At 31.4% G+C, this 7,552-nt stretch overlaps 1 long non-coding RNA gene across 1 annotated transcript; it reads left to right on the plus strand.

The window, feature by feature from the left end:
* Window positions 1-404: 404 nt before the first annotated feature.
* Window positions 405-3,494, plus strand: LOC110729260. The gene is made up of 2 exons (XR_002512869.1): window positions 405-2,377; window positions 3,247-3,494. It is a non-coding gene; the product is annotated as an uncharacterized LOC110729260 (long non-coding RNA).
* Window positions 3,495-7,552: the final 4,058 nt, after the last annotated feature.

Below are 7,552 nucleotides of genomic sequence, written 5' to 3' on the forward strand. Positions count from 1 at the left end.
CCTCACTTAGTCTTTACTAAGTACTTCAATCCTATGTGGTAGTTTTATACTTTTATGGAAGAGTATGTACTACTGATCCTTGAAATACTTACTTTTTTCATAATTTTTTTAATTTTTATTATGTGAATAATGCAAACAAGTTTATTAAAATGTAGGAACCATTGGGTACACTATGTCACTACAAAATAAACGAGCAAAGGCAATGGTTAAATGCAACGGTTAAAGCAAATGCAATGGCTTGATGCAACGGTTAATGTTAATGCAACCCCCTTTTTTTAGTAATGCAATGGTCATAAAATAGCTGTTGCACTAGGCTATCAAATGCAAGCACTTTTTAGGCTATTGCAACGGTCCTTGAAAACCCGTTGCATTAGTTATAATTTATATATATATGCGCGTTTTGGTACGGAAGACTATTATTTATTTTCCCTTTCTCGAAACTTCATTTCTTGAAAGTTCCGACAAAACCCTCGACACCTTTTTCAAAACTTCATTTCTCAAGTTCAATTTTTATTTTTTTTTAATCTTCTTTCTTGTGATGGTGATTGTGCAGTGATGAAGGTGTTCTCTGCATCTTATCAACTTTTGCGTCCTCAAATTCTAGTGTCCTCCATTGAAGCAACTTATGAGGTTTTTTCTTTTTCTCTTTTTTTTTCCTTTTTTTTAATAATTATTGTATTTCTATTTAACTATTTAATGGTAATCAGTATCCTTAATTTAACAATCAAGATAGCCAATTTAGGGTTTAATTTCATTTATTTGACAACCTTAGCTAATTTGGAGTTTGTCATTGATGTAATTATCAAACATAGTCAATTTAGGCATTTTATGAGTTCATCTAAATGTTGTATATCCATTCAAGCAACTTGGTGCTAATTCTTTTTCCTTTACTTAAAGGTTTTATTTATATAAATGAATAATTGTTTCAGATCTGGTTGTGTTTTTTAATTTTTTTTGTTGGAATTGTAGTATTGTTGAATTAAGGGTTTTCATGGGTTTTAATTAGGGGTTTTAATTTTATTTTAATGGTTGTTATTATTGGGATGTTAGTTCATTAATTGAGGTAGCAATTTAGTTATTATCTCTACTTGCAATATGAAAGAAGACTTCAAGATGTGTATATGCATCATCGGAATGAATATAGGGATAGAAATAAAATGATGTAGAGTTTTTGCTTGAATATTTTATACATCTTAATGAATGAAATGGAGATTGTTGAAATTTGGTATAAATTTGTATGAGCATTTATACTTCTTGAATGATGGTAGTAGGATAGAAAAAAATTGAGATTATTGTATTATATAATCAAAGTGAAAATTAGGATTCTTTAAAAAACTTGTGATTTATTCATAAATGAAAAAAAAAAATCAAAGTGGAAATTATGATACAATTATAAGATTGTGAATTACAGATGAAAAAAATGGTGAAAATTTTGATACATGCAATTAAATACTTGGATATGTATTAGTTTTAATATGAGGTCGTAGTTAAAGCAACTTGAGTTGTTGTATGGTGGAGTAGTTGGTTGTTGAGTGTGGGTTCTTGGGCTCTTGGATGTTCTTTATCTTCTTGTATTATTCTTTTTTTACTTTGGATTTCTATGGTGTTCTTTATCTGATCTAATGGTATGGTTCCATATACAAATATTAGTTTTCTATTACAGTAGCAACCTATGATACTTCTATGATCACTCTACAAGATTTGTTTTGCTCTGCATCATCAAGAAAATGGTACTTCTCTACTTCATTCTCTTTTACTTCTTGTTATTCTGGTAAATTTTTGTAAAGTTTTATTTTTAGACTTTTTATTGTTATGTTTTACTTTTGTTAGTTTTGAAACTACCTTTTTTCTTTTTTCTTTTTTTTTTTTTTTTTTGTGGGTTTGCTCAATTAAATACCAATTAGATAACTTAGATTTGACTTGGTAACTATGGACGTACCTTGATTATTTTTAGTTACATTGCAATGGTTTTTAGGGGTTGGTTTGCTTGTTTATGTAGTAGTCATGGGAAGAGTAAGATAATCTGATATATTGTTCCTACTTGCCTTGTCACAAAATAAAGAAACCAAAACCATCATTCAAGAAACTAGTATTTTTTTAGCATATCATTTTTGCAATTTGATTATAATATCTAGATTAAATGCATTCAACTTAAATGCATTAGATGGATGTAGTAGACTAGTGGGTATGTCAGGTTTGTGCAGCTATATACCAAGTATTGGCTAGGTGTCATTAGTGGCTTTATTTGCATTGATATTTCAAGCAGCAATACAAGATGATTTTAGTGCACTTATTGATCAAGTTGTTTATTTGAATTCTTGTACAGACCCATTGAGAAGCTTAGTATACTCCCATTACGAAGAAACACATGGGCATGGTAAGAAACAAGGCCTCTTACCTTTTAATTAGTTTCTATTTTTATATAAATTATTCTTATGAGATGAAAAGAACAAGGCCTATTACCTTTTAATTAGTTCCTATTTTTATATAAATTATTCTTATGAGATGAAAAGAACAAGGCCTCTATCATACCAATTAATTTCCATACTGAACTTATTAGTAGGGTGAGCAAGCCAGGCCAAATCTGAAAGGGTAGTGAATGAGATCTTTATGCTTATATTCATTTTTTTAAATGAATAGGCCATCGTAGGAAGAGATGGGGGGGGGGGCTTATATATTTATGCAAGATCATGTGTTTGGTCAGTGTCATTGTTCCTTGGAAAGTTCTATCTAATTAGTTGTACCGCTTGGCAGCTTGGGCATTTAAGTGGGACTAGTGCCACTCCAATGCTTCAAGTAGCTAGTTAGTTAGGCTATTCTGAATCTATCCCTTAATAGTAGTAATTCTCTAATAGCCTAATATAAATGTTAGTTCTCGGTGCGTAGGAGGATTGAATAAATAGTGGTTAAGTGATAGCGTATTTAACTATTTACAGTCAATGTTGAAAGAGAAGCTTCATGCTATTTGTCTATGAGAGTTTGATTGTTGTGTTGGGCTAAAGAATTTGGTTTAGCCATATAGTATGGTTATCATTTCCTCTCGATTTTAATTTAATGTTGCTCTAAATATTATTTAATATTTGTTTTATTTATTATGTAGTCTATGATGATAATATTCCTATTTTTTTTTTAAGAAATGAAAATATTTCTAATGTCATTTAATTTAAATGGTTTTTTTTGTTTTTTTTTTTTTTTGTTTTTTTTGTTTTTTTTGTTTTTTTTTTTTTTTTTTTTTTTTTTTTATAGGTACATGATGAACCACAATGAGTAGAGCAGCGAAATTGACAAGATTGTTGTGACACTCTTGATTGAGGATTGTCACCCTCGTACTTCTTAGTTTTAAGTTACTTTTTTTTTAACGGTAGTTTTAAATTACTTAATGAGCTTCTTTAGATAGATATATTAGGAGAATATATGATGCATTGTAAAGAAATGTATTTTGGCTTAGGAATTATTTCAATGCAGCATTAATTGCATATTATAATTAAATTAAATACTATATTTTTTTAATAAAAATGAAATGATTGTTATTCAATTTTGTTTACTCATTTGTATATTGAAGCTAATAATAATAATAATAATAATAATAATAATAATAAAATAATAATTATAATGATAACAATAATTAGAAGAAGAAGAAGAAGAAGAAGAAAGCGGTCCCAACAAAGGCAATAGGCGTTGCATTTGATCTAAATATGCATTGCATCAACTCTACTGCAACGATCTATGAGATTTATGATGACCGTTGCATTAGTTATATAAGATGTTGCATTAGGCCTTAATGCAACGGTTCATGATAGATAGTATATGACTGTTGCATTAGGTCAAAAGACCGTAGCATCAGACCTAATGCAACGGCCGCAAATGCTACGGTCCACCAACCGTTGCAGTAGGCCTGTAGCAAAGGTTTTTTGCCCTTATTGCAACAGTTTTTAGGGGTTGCATTTGCTCGTTTATGTAGTAGTGTGTGATTGATTTGCGTATGAGCCCTGTGTATGAGTCTGATTGTGTTATTCAATCATCTTTGAACGCTTGAAACTCAAAGTTGTCTAAAATAATGAAGTTGTTAGTACACAACATTCCTATTTAAATAGACTACGTACTCATATTCATTCATCTAATCTGATGCTTTTTATGATTTTTTTAGACCTTACAATGTACATAGATCACACGTCAAAGGAAATGCTTTCAAAATGAGTAAGCCACTATTGCTACACATAAGAATGGAGGTAAATGAATAATTCTTGCTTTTTCGTTCTATTAGTAATAATTAAATTACTATTTAACTAATTAAAGTATTGTACTATGTTTATTTGAATTAGTGTGCTCAACAATGTGGTGGTACCGAATGTGCTTATTATGTAAGGAGATGTATGAGATAGTATCTTTCCATAGCAAGTTCAAGGGTAATTTGAAAGAGGTTATTAATGAATTTACCCTTCTTTGCAAGCTAAAATGATTTATACGAGTTTTGGTTTATGTACTATTTTTATTAAGTATAATAGACACGTATATTTTTTTTTATATTTGCAAGAGTATTTGGTAAGACTTGTAGCCTATAACGATGTAGAATTGGATAAGATTAGAGAACAATGGGCTAAGTTTTTTAGACTTAATTTTTTGTTGAAAGAATAGTTATCTTATTAATTGATGTTATGATTAACCGCATTTAGCTCAATAAAACAATATAACACATTTCTATATATCTACTTTTATTTAGCCCATTGTTTATTGTTATTACATTTCTAAGTTATAAATAAATTAATTTTTTTATTCAAGTTTAATGTTTTTTTTTTTTTTGAAAGTATAATTAATTTTGTTGTATTGTATTGTTGTGGATGAATTCAAGTTGTGTGGAATTATTTAGATTGTTTGTATTCTATGTTGTGGGTGAATTTAAGTTATATGGAAGTATTCGGAGTATGTCGCATATTTTGTTGGTTGAATTGTAATAGGTTGTACCCTATTTGACAATGGATCGTTTGGTAGGATATACTACCATTCTTGTATTAATTGAATAAAATATTTATATAAAAAAATTATTTATTTATTAGTAACTAGCGTAATCTTATGCTAGTTACTAATATTACTTTTTTAAAATAAAAAAAAAATATATATTCGTAACCGGCGTTAATATTTGCAAGTTACTAATTATACCCTAATTGTAACCGGCATAACTTAATGCCAGTTACGAATAGTATACTTTCTAACTTGGAAAAAAAACTTTTTGTAACTAGCGCTAGGTTAACCGACGCTGGGCAGTATACTGCACAGCCAGTGTAGGGAAGATGAAGCCCTCCCACAGCCGAAATTGAACTTCAGGCTCCTACAAAACGAACATCTATCAGTTCAAATCCTACAAAGGGTAATATAAACACAAAGTGTTAAGAAGCATACCGAGAGAAGTGACTCTCGAACACAAACAATAGTTGTCTGGTCGTTTATACGACCTCCCCAACTGGCAGCAATGGGGAACCCACGGGGCAAAGGCCTCGCAGGTGAAAAAGAAGAGAAATACTTGTAGAACCAGACCCATGAGACAGGATGAAGTGTCAACAAAAGCTAAACAAAAAACTTAAAACAAGCGTTGGTTAAAAAGAATATACCTCTACGATTCCCCAGAAACTGGAAAGAGTGACCTCCCCCTCATAACTGCGATGGCGACAAGCGAGTCGCAATCCAAGCAGGAAGTCAGCGTAGACCAAGCTGGCCCTATCATATGATCCGACCATACGTAGATCACGGAGAGCAGGCATGTACTAGGGTTGCACAGGTTACCCTTGTCAGGGGAGAAGGTCCTTGACAAAACGATCAAAGAAAAGATGAGTAACCGCTGCTCAAGGGTAGTCGCACCGTCCTTAAAGGTGATGAATCATATTTATATAAGGTTCTTAGGCACGTTTATGTTAGTTTTTATACCCTTTTTTTTAGTCTTTTTGGTCGATTTTAGGGTCATATTTGCATAAGTCATCATATATAGCTCTACTACGCTCCTTTTGTGTACTTCTTAATGTTTCAGGTGATTTCATAGTCATTTGGACGCTTTCGAAGTGTTTAGACATGATTCGAATGATGTTTGAATGGAAATAGATGGATCGAGTTCATTGACTGAGGGATTTATGCTCATGGATGTTGTCTCTAAGGATTATATGCATGGGAATTGAAAATAGCTTCCACTAGGATCGATATGAACTTTTCGGAATTGAATTTGAGTTAGAAACAAAGGAAAACGAAGGCTTGCAAAGTATCAAAAAGGACCTTTGTGCATTGTTTCAGCCATATCAAAAAGTATCATGGTTTAGCCGCGCACACGACCCCTCGAATCTGCCTAGGCCGCTGGAAAACCATCGGGCGATGGTCGAGCGTCAACTTTGTCGCAGCCTACAGCCACTCGACCATCGGCCATCCATCGGGCAATGGGTCTGGCGTGCGGGAATTTTGATTTCCGTCGATTGTAATTCTTGCGACCAATTAAAAGACGACCTTTGTTATTTTTATTTCCTTATTTTATTTTACTTAGGATTAGGCTTTAAAATATATACTTGAGAGGATTTTATTTTCCTCTTGGATGCTTTATTTTTCTAGATTAAACGCTTCTTAGTTTTTTTTTCTCTCCATTGTTGAACCCTAGCTTTTCATTCTCCATTAATTCAATCATTGAGGTATTTTCATTCAATCTTTTGTTCTTTATTTATTTTATTAATAATGAATTCAAGTTTATTTATTTCTTTTGTTTTGTTTATTTCAATTATGAGTGAGTAGTCGTTTTCTAGGGTTAAGTGAGGGAAGCCATGTTTATACCATGATTATTTGTGCTTAATTATTTATAAATTTATGAATTAGAGTTTGAATAATTCAAATTGATTTGTGCTTTATCGTTTGAAACATGTAATTGGCCATATCACGAGTTAATTATTTATCTAATAAAAATTAGAATTGAAAGATCATAATTTTAGAGGCTTAATTACAATTGGCGAATTTGATTATGTTAGCGACCGAACTACATATGTTAATTCGCAAGTGTTAATTCCCGACAGTAGGATTAACAAGTGCTTTAATTATTCGACCTAGTGACAGACTCAAGTCATATTCACCTAATCAAAAATAAAACCTAAATCCACTAACTATGTAGATAGGGAAGAAGGGTCGAACTGCAGGGAAACAATTAAGTCAATTTATTCCTAGTTAGATAAAAGCAATCTAAATTACCATGTAACCAAATTGTTGTAAAGAGGTAATTAAACTACTAAAAGGTAAGAGTAGGAAGAGAATAAAATAAGAGATAAATCAATGAAGGGGAAACCTAGGGCATAGGTTCACTAATAAACAATATTCCAGGGCAAATCATAATAAGCAATCATCAATGCATCAATTAATCAGATTATAAAGGGCTTTCGCTACGTATTACAATCACAGAGTTAATTTACCGGTATTAAATCTCATCTCTCGAATCTCGACTTAACCATTTATAAATTAGTCCACCTATTGAAACTAAGCCTAAATATCAATTCTCATCTCTCGAATCCCGAATCAATATTGCTAAACTCATACA

The sequence above is a fragment of the Chenopodium quinoa genome, unplaced genomic scaffold, assembly GCF_001683475.1.
Source record: "Chenopodium quinoa cultivar QQ74 unplaced genomic scaffold, ASM168347v1, whole genome shotgun sequence".
Lineage (NCBI taxonomy): Eukaryota > Viridiplantae > Streptophyta > Magnoliopsida > Caryophyllales > Amaranthaceae > Chenopodium > Chenopodium quinoa.